We start from the raw sequence: 16,206 nt of genomic DNA, 5'->3' as shown, positions 1-16,206 counted from the left end.
AATCAAAACACTCCAATAAAATAAAATAAAATTGTGGTATCGTAATAATGAGTTCCCTTTCAATGGTTTGCTCTGAACTAAGTTGTGTTCTTTATGCAATAGAATGACGAATGTTGTCATTTGGTATCAAATATTCATGAGCTGCAAATGTGCTGTGTTCCCAGGACCCGTGCAAAATCCTAGGCACTGTAGCATGGACAGAGACGGAGCTAACGGACATGGACGTCTGCATTGGTCTTCACAGTTATTGTGGCCTGGAGTGTGTGTGTGTGTGTGTGTGTGTGTGTGTGTGAGAGAGAGAGACAGAGAGAGAGAAAGAGAGAGAGAGAAGAGGATACTCCCTTTCCTAACAATCCTGAACTGCTGCCATGGGGAGAATAAAAGGGGAGAAAGAAACCTGGATATAGAGTCTCATAGCTGCTGCTCAGACCAGAAGACTAAAAGCAGACGAGACCACCATGTGACAGGAATTTCAGGGTAGTATTTCTGTTTTAGTAAAGACAGTATCTGAACTGAATATTTTTTCCTTTAAGGTTAGAATGGCCAATTATCCCGAATCTAAATTAAAAAATGAAGTGGATTCTGACCATCCAAGGAGCAAGATGAGAGATTATCCTACATACATATCACCCGCTTGGCCATATTGTGTGCTTTCTGTGTGGCCAGACTTCATGGGAAGACAGGTCTGTGGAAATAATGGAGATTGCAACTAGAAAACCCAACTCTATTCTGAAAGCTCTGAGAATCTGAGACCCTCCGTGGAGTAAACTGGTTAAGTTAGAATAACAGAGCTCTCCTTTTAGCTTCAGCCACACAGTCTCTCTCCCTCTCTCTCTCTCTCTCTCTCTCTCTCTCTCTCTCTCGTGTTTTGCCTCACAGCAATGGAAGAACAACAGTTCAGAAGGAGAGGGGAGTATGTCAGTTATCAAGGACAATGCGCAGAGTCACTTTGCCTCACAGGGGGACAGACTCCACAATTTTTTGGCTGCAGTGTTCATACTTTTCTAGCACTTACAAGTTCAGAAGAGGTCGAACACCACCCAATGCACGAGGAAGTCCATTAGAGGAGTCTCATCCCTATCCTTGTAAGCAGCCATAAGAGGTGCCTAAGACATCTCTAAGAACTTTTCACAAAATTGAAATCAACTCTCCAAAATGGCATGAAGAGTTTTCCTAACCATCTCCTGCAAACGAAGCTCATTTGTTTTCCTTCCTGAGAGAAGAGCTCTTGCATCTAATCACACCTAATCTTTCTGCAAAGATGTTTTCCTAAAAAACCATGTAAATCAAGTTTTTGTAAATCTAATCATATGTTTTATGCATCAGGGGAACTTGGAATGTAAAGGAATCCGATGGTGCAGCCTTCTGTAAAATGAAGCTTTACTCCCTTATTATTCATTTTTGTAAATCTGAATAATTATTCATTGGGTTGAAGGAGGTATGCTTTACTTAGGTTTTTGCATTTGGTATCTTTCCATTTCCTCTTTTCAATGAGCCCCCAAACGGGCACATGGAACACCTTTAGAGGAAGGAAACATAGCAAACGTGTTCTCTCATTCTAAGGTCCTCAAGACTTCAAATGCTGTACCAATAACACGCCATCATTTGATTTAAACACACACATACACAGTAGAAATCCATGCCCCTACCCGACACCATAAAGCCGGTTAGGCACTTCAGGCCATCCCTTCCTTCTTTCCCTTCGTTTTCTCCTTTGGAAAATAAAAAAGAGGCACGGAGCTCTCAATTTTAAATAGGATGGTGCCTATTAACGCTTTATCTAGCAGGAATTCCCCACATCAAGGAACATGAAATTACCCAGCCACCGGGGATCCTGGAGAGTCTGGGCTCTGACGATGAAGTTGGAAATGAGGGAAGGTTTACTGTGTATTCTTCTCAGCAGAAACCACAGGCTCCCGTAGCCGGGAAAGGCTTAGCAATCAGAGCAGAGTGAACTCAGATTCCCAGCGTTTGTGCTATAGACCTCACTCCAAAGGAAAACTTTCTCGAGGTACGTTTCCACCCTTCATCCCCTGGGTCCCAATTAAGGGAGAGGTTTTGTTTCAGACATGTCTCTTTCCTTTGATAGAAAAGCCGGGCTTCCTTCCTCCCTTCCTCCCTCCTTTCCTTCTTCCCGTTTTCCATCTAGGTGGGCAATGCAAAGGCTCTAATGTTTGAGAAATGTGATTTTTACGGCCGAGAAACTCGTCCTACAAGGATTTCTATGTTTTAATTTGGGAAATTGCCCAAACCTAAATTCCCAGCCCCGAGGAATCCAGTTCCGTCCGGCCTGGAAACAAGGAGGATCTTTCAGTTAAGGGGAAATAGCAAAGGGATAGTAAGAATATCAGATGGCTGAATATTGATATCAGTTCGAGTCTTTGGAAAATGTCAACACACGAGAATAAAGTGGTTGACCGAAAGCTCCCCCAGTCAGGGCTTTCTGAGGGCTCTTGCAGAAATAAAAGGATTCCAGGCAAGGTTACGAAGTGCGTTGGTGGCCAGCAGGGGGAGCTCTAACTCTGGAAACCCGTCCGTGGTCAATGAACGCTGTTTATCGGTCTGGATCTGTTAGTGCTCTGAGGTCGCAGAGGTCAGTAACAAGACCCACAGGTGATGCTTCTGAACAAGAAAAAGAGGTCTCCCATTGCATTGTCCCTGGACGAGGAGAGCAGTTAACACCTTTGTAGAAACTGAGGCCCCTGGCTTTACAAAAGAGGCATTTTAGAGGTGAGTGACCAAAGTCTTCCAAAAACAGAAGGGCCAGAGAAGCCCCTTCTGCCTCCTCTTTTCTCTTCCTCCACCGCCAGGCACCATTCTGTTTCTCCACCAGGAGCTGCAGTCCGACATTCTGAAGACACATTTACCAGGGCTTGCAGCCGAGGTTGTGTGAGCAGCCGGTGGCTGGGATGAACCAGCTTTCTTGATGCCTTCAACCAGCTGTAGGTCACTTCTGGGTCCCTGTTGCTTTCACTGTGGGTTTCCCAGAAGGTGGAACAAAACCCTGAAGCAGTAACTGTATCAGGCCAAGGGACTCCACTTCCCATCTCTTCTGTTCTGCAGGAAGAGGAGGGCCACCCACAACACCAGCCATGCACCGCACAGACCACTGCAGCCTGTGAAGTGTCTGGGAAGCAGCAGGGTCTGGAGCAGCATGTTCCAAGCTGTGTTGCACGCAGCGTTGCGGTCCCACGGGAACCCCCAGGTATCTCCGGCAAGAAGTTCTGCGGTCACCCAGTTTGAGAGGCTGTACATACTATCGGTGTACAGTCACACCCCACTTCCCCCATTTTTTGGGGGGGGCAGAGAGCTTGATACAAGTCCTAGGAATTCTACAGTTCAAATGAACAAATGGGGAAAAACCACTTAATTTTCTTTCACCCTGCATTTCTGTAATTTATCTGACCGTGGAGTACTTTTCCTCTCCAGGGAGCGCGGACCCCCGGCACTGTGCTCTTCGGAGCGCACTTTGAGAATCACTGAGCGCAGTACCAGAGCAACGTCTGACGGGTGAAGGAACTTGCGTGTTTCTGCGGACTGACTTTGAATCTAACTGTCCCTATGATTTTTGAAGGGTCACTTAGCCTCTCTGGACCCGATTCCTCTTCTGTGAAGTAGAGAGTCCTCCGGTTCTACACATCCACATGGCTCCTGGCTGAACGGGTCACAGCAGATGTCCAGATACATTCAGTTCCTAAAACCTGTGCTTCTGAAGATGGAAATTGATCACCCACATGTATTGAAAGTAAGTGGCTGAGTTGGTCTATGAACAGACGAAATGGACAAAAATCATATGATGAGAGGAAGCGATTTTTCTCTCTTGGTTTATAGAACACACTAGTCCTGTGGCTACTTCTCCATCTTTATCTGTCCCCTGTGCGTCTGCTATGGCGTAGTTGCATGCATGGTTCTCTGCTGTTCCTGGGCAAGACATCAAGGGTTTTATGTTCACTCATGAAACAAATGAACTTAACTTGTTGAGGACAGTTACCCAGAATTTTAACACGGATTGTAGGGACTTACAGGCTCCGATGAACAAGTGCCTGCTGGTGGCAGTGAGGAACAGCATTAATGAAAGAGTGTGAGTTGGAAAGCGTACCCCTGAAGGTTTATTGTAGCTCCGAGGGACAGTGGTTGAAGTGAGCAGATCAGTTGCCCTAGAAGGGCCTTTCTGCTCCTTCCCCAAATCCCCGCGTCTCCTCACTGGGGATGGAATTACCTCGAATGCTTTCTTTGGGGTTATTGATCAGGTGCATCAGAAAGACGGTATGGACATGGGGGACTGGGTTTTGCAGTACGTCACTATCCTGGGCATCCATCTTGTTCACGACCATCTGCATGTCCTTGTTCAACAATATCAAGAAAATACAAGGAAAGTTAACTGAGTACCTACTATGTGCTGGGCGCTTATTCCCATCAAATAGAAAATCTTCCTTCAAACTCTGGCTCAAGTTCTGGCTCCTCTCTGGAGCCCTCCCCGACATTTCCAGCCTTCACTGGTATCTGCTGAATGCTAAATTCTCAGAGTTGAAGGTCACACAATTTAGCACTCATTACATCCTGCCTTGTGGCTGGGGTTCATATTCACAAAAGCAGGGGTTACATCCTAATACTTTTCTTTGCCTGTGGTCCCTCTCTAAACACAATTCACCACATCTCAGCGAATCACAGCAGGGTCCGGGGAATCCCTCGGGCGACAGGTCTGCACACCTCGAAGGTGCAGGGTGTGTTTGGAGCTGATGGCGAGTGTTGCGTGGCACGGGCTCCCAGCTCTCTGCTCCGTCCAGTGTCTTTGTGTCGGTTAGTTTCGGTTAGTTTCGGAATTAGACAGTATGATTTGCGGCTTACTTCTCACTACTTGTTATCAATATGCTGTGCACTGAGATGTGTGGAACCCCACAGAATTAAGTGCCTTTCTGGGTGGTCTGAATTCATCTCCAAAGGCAACTTCTACTGATGTGGTGTTTTTCCTGGCTCTCTGTTTTTCTAGTTTGTGGCTAATTATGAGGGTTTCAGTCAGTTCGATGTAGCCACAGAAGGCACCAACACCCCAGGTGGCCTGGAAGAGGATTTGTGGGGCCTGGGCTCCTCCAGAGAGACAGGGAGGGAAGTGAGCACCCGGGGTGTGGGTGCTGGTCTCTGCCCCCTCCCCTCTCTCCTGGCATCCTGGCCCCTCTCTTTATCCCAGAGTCCAACTTGGGTGTTCCCTCTTATTGCCTATGTAAGGTGGGGGCTGATAAATATTACAGTGGGACCCCTCCCAAGGGTACACTTGCATGAAAAACTGATCTTGAATATCCAGAGGCCCTTCACAAAGCCCGAGTTACCTGGTCCTTCCCAGTTCTCTCACATTGTAACCTTTGTGCAACATTTTTCCAATATACAAAATGCTGTCCCCATGGTGTTAACTGAGCTAAAAAACAACCGGGTAGAGTCGGGGAGAGGAGGGAGGCGGGACAGACGACCTGCACAGTGTGTGTGCAGAGCTGGTTCTTCTGACTCCCGCTGCCCCGTCCTCTGCTTTGGGTTGTAGTTATTGGGGGACATGTCCGTCGTCCTCAGAGCCTGCAGTGTGGTACAATGGACAACTCTTCAGTCTGGAAACCCGGGGCTGAAACTAGCTCTGTGCCTCACAAGCAGTAGTCACAGTGATAGCAACAGCTTCCATGTGTTCAGTACTTGCTATGTATGGGGAATCGCACACGTGTTATCTCAGGGCCTTATTCTGTTCAGGCTCCTATAACAACGTACCGTAGACTGGGTGGCTTATAAACAGCAGAGATTTCTCTCTCACAGTTCTAAAGGCTGCGAAGTCCAAGATCGAGGCACTGGTAGGTTCCATGTCTAGGGAGAGCCTGCTTCCTGGTTCATAGTCAGGCAGCCGTCTTCTCAGCTGCATCCTCAGGTGGCTGAAAGGGCAAGAGAGCTCTCTGGGGTCTCTTCCATAAGGGCATTGACCTCATCCACGAAGACTCCACCCTCATGCCCTAATCACCTCTCAGAAGCCCCGCCTCTAAAACTCATCACACTGGGGATTAGGTTTCCACATATGAATTGTGTGGTGACAAGGTCATTCAGTCTGTAGAACTTACGTAATACGCACAGGAACCCCAGAGGCATCTCTTATTCTATCCCACTTTGCCATGGAGCTTAGAGCAAGGTGTTTCAGTCACTGATTGATGCTGCTTGGGTCGGAAACCATGTTTTATCTATTTTTAGCCCATGATTGCTCACAGTTTCTGTGTTGGTTGTTGAGAAATTTAAGGAAATAAACAAGTATCTTGCGTGGTGTCATACTGACCCGGGGTAAGCTCACAATAAACACTAAGGCTTTCCTTTACCTTGAGTCTAGGGAACTAATCACAGCCCTCCCTGCCCTCACGTGGATGTTACCTGTAGCCTACGCTGGTCTTCAATGACTGTTCGTTGAGTTAAATGGAAATCCAAGTTCAGAGTGGGGAAATCAGTTTGCTTTCCTAAGCAGGTGGAAGAAGTAAACAAAGACACTGGCAGCCATATTGCAAAGGTTGTTGGCATCTAGGTTGGAACACGAGACCAGAGTTGTGACTTCAGCCGCAGTCACGGTCTCCTGGTTCTGTGCCCAGCTCTCTGGCTGCCCCTGCTTCCTCTCCTTTGCAGGCTCTGTTCACAGCCCCGACGCCCTCCCTGCGGCCCATTTCTGCTCCCAACACCGGCCCAGCTGGAAGCCCCACTTCTCGTGTGTAGCACACCCTGTACTGAATTCATTACTCCCCCACCCCTCTTAGCTGCGTTCTGTTTCAAGTTCACTTGAACCATTTCAAGTAATGATGGTTTATTGTAAGGATGCATATGTGAGAAAACCTGTTAAAGCTGAAACAAATTATCAAACAACGCAAACAAACAATAAATAAATAAAAAGCCAGGCTTCAGGAGAAGAGAAACCAAGTGGGTCACAGAAAGTGGGGTCCCAGAGCAGCTGGTGCAGCCTTAATGCGAGGTGTTGGTTTGCTTCGGGCCGGCTGCCACTGTTTACCTTGCTCAGCCATCCTCCAGGCGCTGCCCTGCTGTATTCCTGCTACTGAGCCGTGTAAGAGGGGTGAAGACGCGGCAGACAACGTGCCCTCCTCAACTGTCTATCCTGATCAATGCCACCACGCCATGCGCGTTTTGCCAACCCCAGACTCTGGAATCCACCCTGACCTGCCCACCTCTTCCACTTCAGTGTTTACCCACCTCCCTGGATTCCAACTATGGCGCAGTGGTTGGGCCTCAGTGTGGGTCCGGTGCCCCTGCCCTGTGCTCCGAACGCATCTCAGACAGGAGGCAGGCACTGCTCGTCATTCTGTGTTGTAAATGATGTGCTGCTAACAGGTCTCGGGGGGGCCTTCCACCGCCACCACCTGAGGCTGTAGGCGCCCACGAAGGTTTCTGGCATGGATGGGATGGAAGGAGGGAATGGATGGAAGGAGAAGGCCAGGGATTGTCTCTCCCCAAACTCCGGACTGCTCTCGGAATGCTACCAATTACCTCGAATGTACGGGCCAATGGAGAGAACAAACAAGGAGTGGTCGGGTTGGTGTAGCTCCGTGTTTATCCAGGGAAGAATCCCAAACACAAATGATGTTGATACACTTTGCTCGTTACCGTCACAGCAGATGTCTGGGACAGTGGCAACCTTCCAAGGACTCAGTTTCTTGTCACCATGATTAGAATTGAGTATTTGCTGCACTGGGTGGCATGATACGTTCCTTAGGGCAAGGGCAGGCCCCGTGCTTAGCAACACAGTCACGTCCTCAGGTTTCCAGTCATTTCTACTTTGTACCGAGCCCCTTGGCTGAAGGATTTGGGGCAGGGCGGCAAGCAGGAGGGTGGAGAAGGAGCAGAGGGGGAGAGGAACGGTCTTCTCCGAGAACAACGATTGATTTGAAATATAAAACATCTTATTGATAAAAGCAAAGCCTAGACGGAAGGAAGCAGTTTGCTGTGGCACCCTCTTTGACAAAAATCATGCACATCTGTTTAGCACAATATACGACATAATGACAGCAATCTTCCCTGTTTGTATCTATTCATCTGATTATATAGAGTAACAATTCTTTTAGTTACACATTTATTTACCCAGGGATTTTTTTAATGGATAATAAGTTAGTAAATCAGATAGCATGTGTTCTGGATAATACTTGAGTAAACTGTCTACCACACAAGACTGTTGCCATTCATGTTTTCTATGGTATCCAATGTTCCATGCGTGCCCAGAGCACAATGCGAGGCTATGAGCAGCTCTTCAGGAAGGACAAAGCAGGTTTTAATGATTATTTAATACTGTTTGATCTAGACGTATATTATGTTGAAAAGCTACAGATGTCAGTCCTGCAGTGCACCGCAGATGTAACAAGACGTGCGGGCTTATTTGAAATAGAATCCAGTGGCCTTTTGATGCAGTTGCCATGGTTAATTGTTCGAAAGTTTCCTGTCTTTGACCCAAGGATACAGTACGAGCTTTTTCTAGCTGGCGAACATTCAAGCTTGAACCCTAACTTGCATATGTCATTTCGTGGCAAAATACTGAATATTAAGGAAGAGAGAATAGTGTTTAACTTAGGCCACTGAAATATGGTGATCAAAGTGGGAAGACTTCTGTCTTTCTGAAGTGAACACAGAGGTCGATAAAAATTCTGGATCCTTTTTTGGATCCAGATCCAGGAAATCTTACTGCCTAAGACTTGGACTGAAGGTGAGAAAAGAACACGGCAAAGAAGGGCTCATCAGTCCTTACCTCCTCACATGCCCTTTGTTGGGCCGCCAAGACCGGGCTGCCGTTGGGAGGCCCATAGCACACAAGGGCAACGTCTGACTTCCCCAGTGAGGCCCACTGGCAAACTTCCCCTTCCTCACAAAGCTCATGAGCTTCTCCGGGTCATTGAGGTAAGAACTGTTGTGGGCTTGAAACCACATTATACACTTTATTTTATTTTTATTTTTTTAAAGATTTTATTTATTTATTTTTATACAGAGGGGAAGGGAGGGAGAGAGAGAGAGGGAGAGAAGCAATAATGTGTGGTTGCCTCTCATGTGCCCCCCAACCTTGGACCCTGCCCACAACCCAGGCATGTGCCCTGACTGGGAATCGACCAGTGAGCGACCCTTGGGTTCCTAGGCTGATGCTCAATCCATTGAGCCACACCAGCCAGGGAACATACCTTATTTTAAAGAAAAGTCCTTGGGTCAGATTCCCATTGCACACCACATTTTAGCAAAATTAGGTTTGTTCCAGAGTATTAAAAAATTTGAAGATATATAGGGATGGAACATTGCATTAATGAGTATCAACTATTTAACAAGCATTTGCTACATATTTTTCATCTAATAGTTTCTACACATTTTTCACAATGACATTATAAAGTAGGTATTATTTCCCTTTCCAGACAAAGGCGTGGGATTTATTTATTTTATTATTTATTTATTAAAGTACAGTTAACATACTTATTATACTAGTTTCAGGTATATAACATAGCGATTTGATGTTTATGTTCTTTAGAATGTGGTCACCACAGTAAGTCCAGTGACCATCTGGCACTGTACAAAGTTATTATGATAACAATGACTGTTTGCACCTCCTAATCCCCTTCATTTTTTTCACCGCCCACCGCCTCCCTCCCCTCTGACAGCCCTTGGTTGGTTCTCTGTATCTATGAGTCTGTTTCTGTTTTGTTTCACTTTTACATTTCATGTATAAGTGAAACATACAATATTTGTCTTTCCCTGACTTATTTCACTTAGTATAATACCCCCTAGGTCCATCCATGTTATAAATGGCAAGATTTCATTATTATATTTTTTAAAGATTTTATTTATTTATTTTTAGAGAGGAAGGGAAGGAGAGAGGGAGAAATATCAATGTATGGCTGCTTCTCGTGGGTCCCCTGCTGGGAACAGGCCTGCAACGAACGGGCCTGCAACCTAGGCATGTGCCCTGACTGGGAATCAAACCGTGGTTATTTGGTCCGCAGGCCATGCTCAATCCACTGAGCTAAACCAGCCAGGGCAAGATTTCATTATTTTTTAATGGCTGAGTAATAGTCCATTGTTTGTATATATTGCATCTTCTTTATGTTTGTTTGTTGATGGACACTTAGGTTGCTTTTCTGTCTTGGCTATTACAAACAATGCTGCAATGAACTTGGGGTGCATCGATGTTTTTGAATTTATGTTTTTGTTTTCTATGAATAAACACCCAGAAGTGAAATGGCTGGGTTATATGGTAGTTTTATTTTTATTCTTTGGAGGCACCTCCATGTCATTTGCCTTCATGGCTAATGGCTGCACCAACTGGCAACCCCAGCAACAGCGTACCAGGGCTTCCTTTGCTCCACAGCCTCGCCAGTGCCTGCTATTCATTGTCTTTTTGGTGATAAGCATTCTGACAGGTGTGAGGTGACACCTCATCATGGTTTTGATTTGCATTTTCCTGATGATTAGTGATGTTGAGCATCTTTTCGTGCGCCTGTTGGCCATCTGTCTGTCTTCTTTGGGGAAATAAGATGCAAATTTGCACAATTAATCAGGGGCAGGGCTAGCCTCTGAACCCAGCACCAGCGGACTCCAAAGGCTGTGCAGTTTCTCTGTACGGGGGTGCCTGACACCAGCAGTGTGCCCTGGGAGTTATAAGCACACCTCTGCCCCTGTGTCACACCCACAGAGTCTAGAGAAGCAGGTCTGGGCTGAGGCCAGGGCCTCAGTGATTCTACCAAGCAGCCAGGGCTAGGAACCACTGGGTTATACCCACAAAGTTCCCATCCCACTGTAATCGACACATATGTACCTGAACCACATAGGTAAACAATGGACATCTGACATGACATCTATGACATCTACGCTGAGGGATGTGCTAGAAAAAGTGGATGTCCTTGAACACAATGAATTATCAATCCTTTCTAAGAGCTCTTCATGAATCAGGAACTTCATAGGGAGATTCCAAACTGTTCTGGCCATTTTTGTTTCTTTTTTTTTTCATTCCAATTCAAGGAACATCTTAAGATGTTTTCAGTCAGTTTATTGAGCTATATTCTGGTAGGAACTCAAGAAAGGAAATGGTCGAATGAAGCTGTATCTTTGGTCACAGTGTCAAACCTGGGTTCAAGTTTATAACTTAGACATTGCCAGTGGTTAATTTCTTTTGTTCCTTCATGATCTCAAACTCTTATCTGATTGGATTTTTTGATTGTTTCAGTAACTGGGGCCTAGCTATCTGTCTGGTAAGTTGCTCTGGTGTTGCAGAGGCCTGTTCTGTGGATGAGAGATGGTAACACCTAGTGATATTTAATACGGGCTTGTAATTAAATCAGAACTAACTTTTTCATGGAACTTTTTGCTTTGGGGGGGCTGTGGGCACTTTCTTTTGACACATTAATACCATCATTTCCCCCAAGCTATGGGGGCCATTTATAAGGCACAAAAATCTTCATTGCCTGCCAGCCTTCTCCCCGCCCCAAACAACAACAGCACATTTCTAACCTAAAAGTTAAATGACATAAGCAACATGGTTGTGGTTATAATATTAATGCTTTTTGGAGGAAATTCTCCAGAACGCTAGCTATGGCCACCCCTGTTGATTAGAGGTACATGTAAAAAATATCCAAATGAGCTCCAAAACTCTTTGAGTTTTTAAAAACTGTTTATCTCTGTGGTCCTATTTATTTTCTTCCAAGACAGTGGCTCTGGGTCATTTTCAGGAGTCTTTTTCTTTCTTTCTATTTTTTAAAAACATTTGCATCATAGTTCAATGACTTGCTCTAATAAAAACCTTTTATCTTAAACATATGGGAGTAGAGATTAGAAACACTAGAATTTTTTGCTGAAAATCCTTTAATATGAACAAATATGCTTCCAGAGCTTTTTCAGACTTGAATTTCTTTGAATTACTCTGTATGTGTGTGTATAGATACACACACACACACGTATGGTTTTCTGAAAAACTTGATTCTGATTCCAGTTTTCATTGAAAAAATAAAACCTGAAATATTATTTGTGGCTTAAAAAGGAAGAAGATACAGGAAAGAAGGAAGTTCAACTCCAGCAAAGAGCTTCCAGCATCACACAGCATCAGGATGACAGACATCGCTGCCAGAACGCCTGTGGTTGATCCTGGTCATGTGACCCAGACTTGTCACTTCGCCTCAGTTTCTTAGTCTGTGAAATGGAACTCATACGTGTTAACTTTGGATAGAGTTCTGTGAGGACTAAATAAGTTAAAACATGGAGAGGGCCTGGGACAATGCCTGGCACAGGGACCACATTTCGAGTGCTCGTATGTGACAGCTGCCACCATCATCATCATCATTGTTATTATTTTTATTCTAGATGGAATAAATAGTTAGAGCAATGGCAGAGCTAGTAAAATTGTGCCAAGTCTAATACAGATAGCCTATACTTTAAAATACATTTTTCTCTCTTTTTAATGAGTCTTTCTAAGCAAGAAGGGAGCTCGTAGGGGCCGGGAGTGGAGAGTGGAGAGGGACTGGTGCTTTTCCTCGCTTCGGTGCCACATAAAAACTTGGTGGTTTTGTTTCTGTCTCTGGATGCTGCCCTGGGAGCATCAACAGATACCAAAAACACTTTCGGAATTGTGTCCTGGTGAAGCAGTTTACTTCCCCAGCAAGGACTCTAACCTAGGATTTTTAGCAAAGAGCCACACTCTGAGGCTGGACTCAGAAAATACAAAGTGTTTTTTACATTGGGGAGCAGAGGGGTTGCAGCGTATTATCTTCCCTCCTTTCCTTTTCTTTCTTTCTCATTCTCTTCATTTTCAAAAATTATCAATTCTAAAAATAATCCCTGTATGTAAACTTAGCTGTTGGCCAACTGATCATTGAAAAGCATTGCATAAGAAGAGAATAAGTAACTAAAAAGTGAATTATGTTGTGTTTGTAGCAGATAGCATATACTACTTGCTCAGGATTGGTATTCTGCCGCCTGATACTGACTAATACTGGGCAGCCCCCTTGGAGACATACCCCAACCCTGCCACCCCAAAATGTGCCCAAAGTGTATTTCTCCAGTTTCCACCCACTCTGCCTAGTCCTCAGGGAGCAATCCTTTAGCATGTTGCAGAGTGTGGAGTGTGTGTGTGTGTGTGTGTGTGTGTGTAGAGAGAGAGAGAGAGAGATTGGTTGCTCTGGCTCTCCCAGCTAGGGTCTCTCCCTGGTCCCAGCTCAGACATCTCCTCAGATGCCCTAGCCTTTGAAGGAATGTACTTGTCACATCTCTATCAGCTTTTACAGAACTACTGCATTAGATGACAACATTTTCTAGCAAAATGAAACAGTAGAATAAAAATTATTTTCAAAAATGCTTCTCATGACTTACCTTATAACTTGTACCGCATTGTGAGTGAGTGCAGTTGACTACAAGGCATTCTTTCTTTGGCCGTAAGTTCAGATGTCTTGTCTTCATTACAGAACAGCCCTGTGCAAGCCCCCAGTTGCTCATGTTTCACTTTTACGGCTTTCGATTCACTTAGTGTATTCTCCTTAAATCCTGTATTCAAATCCTTAACTAAGTTTCCTTTACCTTTTGCCTCCACACCCTGCTATCTCCTCTGCCCTAAAACTCATACTTGTTTTTTTCTTAAAGAAATGCAGTAGGCTCACATAATTCTGTTTCTGCTTATATTTGCTCCATTATAGATTTTTCTTTGAATGATTTCCAGTCCTGAGCTTGCCACATACCACAGGCTAAAGAACATGCATGTTATTGCTCATGCTTATGTAGAGGACTGGTAAATCTGATAAATCATAATTGAGTTATCATACTAGGAACCAAGAAAAAGAGCTTAAGAAGCTTTCTTTTATTAGAATACAGATTTTTGGGTCTGGATGTACCTCAGGAATAAATTACATTTGTCTGGACGTTTTCTAGATGAAGGGACCAAAGACTCCGGGGGTTACCTTCCTCAGCTAAGTGCCATAGGACCAGTTCTATGGTCAGGTTATAACTGAAGTCTAAGCCTCCCCACTCCTCCTCATACAGCACTTTTCTCTTCCTCCGTCCCTCCCTCCTTCCCTCCCTCCCTCTGTTCCTCCCTCCCTCCTTCCTTTTCTCCCTTCTTCCTTCCTGCAATATTTATTCATGCTTACTATGTACTTGTTTCATAATAAACAAGGGACCAATAATGATTTATTTTTGGAGTAAAAAAACCTGGGTAACATATGGTCTGAAAAGTAGGACCGTACTAAATAGACACACAGACACAGAATGTTTGAAAGAGGAGCTACCCTGGAAGCTCTGATTGTGTGGTCACTGTCACCGTAGTAGTGTCACACTCTCAGTGTGACACACACACCCCACTCTTGCTGGAATACTAAGGAATCCTGATCCAAAGCAAGGCCAAAAGAATCAAAGCGCAATAAGAAGGTACACATCCACTTCCAGACCCATGTGCAGTGATGGAGCTGCCTCAGATGTAATTCTACTGACAATTAGCACACTGACATTTTGGCAAAATTTCCAGGCATTTCCATAAATCCCTCTTTTAATTCTTCTTCCTTCCAGCTCAGCAAGACAGTCACATTTTTCTAGGCTTCAGACAAACAATAGTGTCCAAACGATATTTAAGACCCCCAACCCCCCAGTCTCCAGCAAACAGAGGCTCAACCCGCTGGGACAAAGGAAGGTCACCACATGCCCTGAGCTGCTTGTGCACAACCTGGCTGCCATTTTACAGCCGCCTGCGCCTCTTTATTTTACTTGGGGAGACAAGGGCTTGACTAAAATGCACAAAGGAGATTTAGGATTAAGCCTCATCGTCTATCTCTCCAACCTGTAACGTCTTTCATGCTAACAAAGGTAGGAGGAGCTGAAGAGAAAGACGAGGCTGATGGGAGGAGGCCGGGAGGAAACCAGACAATAGGGGGGAGGGGAGAGGGCGATCTCTTTTAAACTTGCTGTCCCTCTCACCCTCGTTTTGTCTTCATCAGACAGAAGCACCATCTGTTCACAGACCTGATGCGTTTGCATGTGTTTTCCCATTCAGTATCAGCTTATGTAAGAAGCTGCTTATGGAGTGAGCAAATATGCCACCGACTGGATCAGCCACTGCGCTTGGTTGGTGCCCCTTAGAACTTGACAGAAGCAAGTTCCTCGCGGCCCTGACCATCCCTGACTCCCAGGCCCGGCCTGGACCCGACCACCTGACTTTGGTTAGCTACAGCCTCTCGGAGTTCATGCACCTCGTGTAGACCGCGTTTTAAACCGCCCACATGTTTTCAACAATTGTTTTTCTAGTGTGCTGACCCAACGAGAGCATAAACAATTTGAGGAAAAGAATTTACTGTCAATTTCCTGCTGCATTCCTTTTCTTCTGGTTAACCACAGAGTTAACTCTCTAATGCACTGACATTTTGGCAAAATTTCCAGGCATTCTGTTAAAGTATGACTTACTTGATCATTCTTTCAAAAACTAACATGGGGGAATAAATCACAGGAGAAATGGCTTAAACATCAAGATATCACCTTTTGCTATTTAAAAAGAAAAAAGATGTACCGTCTGTGACTCTTACAGGCGACCTTGAAGAAATGATCTGGAGAGGACAACCTTCCGGCGAGGCCCTGGAACGTCGTGGCCATGTGTCTCCGACGTGCGGAGAGGGTCGCACACAGCTCCGTAGAGTGGGCGTACTCAGTATTGCATCCCCAGATACCCAGTATTGCATCCCCAGATACCGTCCGACTAAAGTGTTTTGTTCTTCAGCATTTTTCAGATGTAAGTAGTGCTGGGTCCACATCTTTGAGCATGAAATTTTTCTGCTTTTGAGTATTATTTTGGAATTACAAAGTCAAATTACTGACATTTTGAATCGAACCGCCACTTAACAAAAGTTGACTGTTGTGAGTAGGAATGTGAATGTCAGGGCCAGTAACTCATCATTGCAGTTATACATTGCTTCCCACACTTTACTGAAGAGCCTCAGTGTTTCGCTTAACTCGAGTCTTCATCTGTCAGAATTTAATGTTTACTTGCCAGAAGTATCTTGAAGACGTAGGAATATAAATTGCTATTAAACTTATTCCTTATTTCCCTGAGGAATTCCATGAACATTTAAACACTCTGGTGAAGATGAGCAATCCAGTTAGATACTTTAAATTTGAATGTACTATTCTGACATTATAATACATTGTGTACAGACCATACATTGCCAAGGCATCAAATTACAAAAATGCAATAAA

The sequence above is a fragment of the Sturnira hondurensis genome, unplaced genomic scaffold (genome assembly GCF_014824575.4).
Source record: "Sturnira hondurensis isolate 20B ecotype Veracruz unplaced genomic scaffold, ASM1482457v3 Scaffold0004136, whole genome shotgun sequence".
NCBI lineage: Eukaryota > Metazoa > Chordata > Mammalia > Chiroptera > Phyllostomidae > Sturnira > Sturnira hondurensis.
This window is presented reverse-complemented; position numbering follows the sequence as displayed.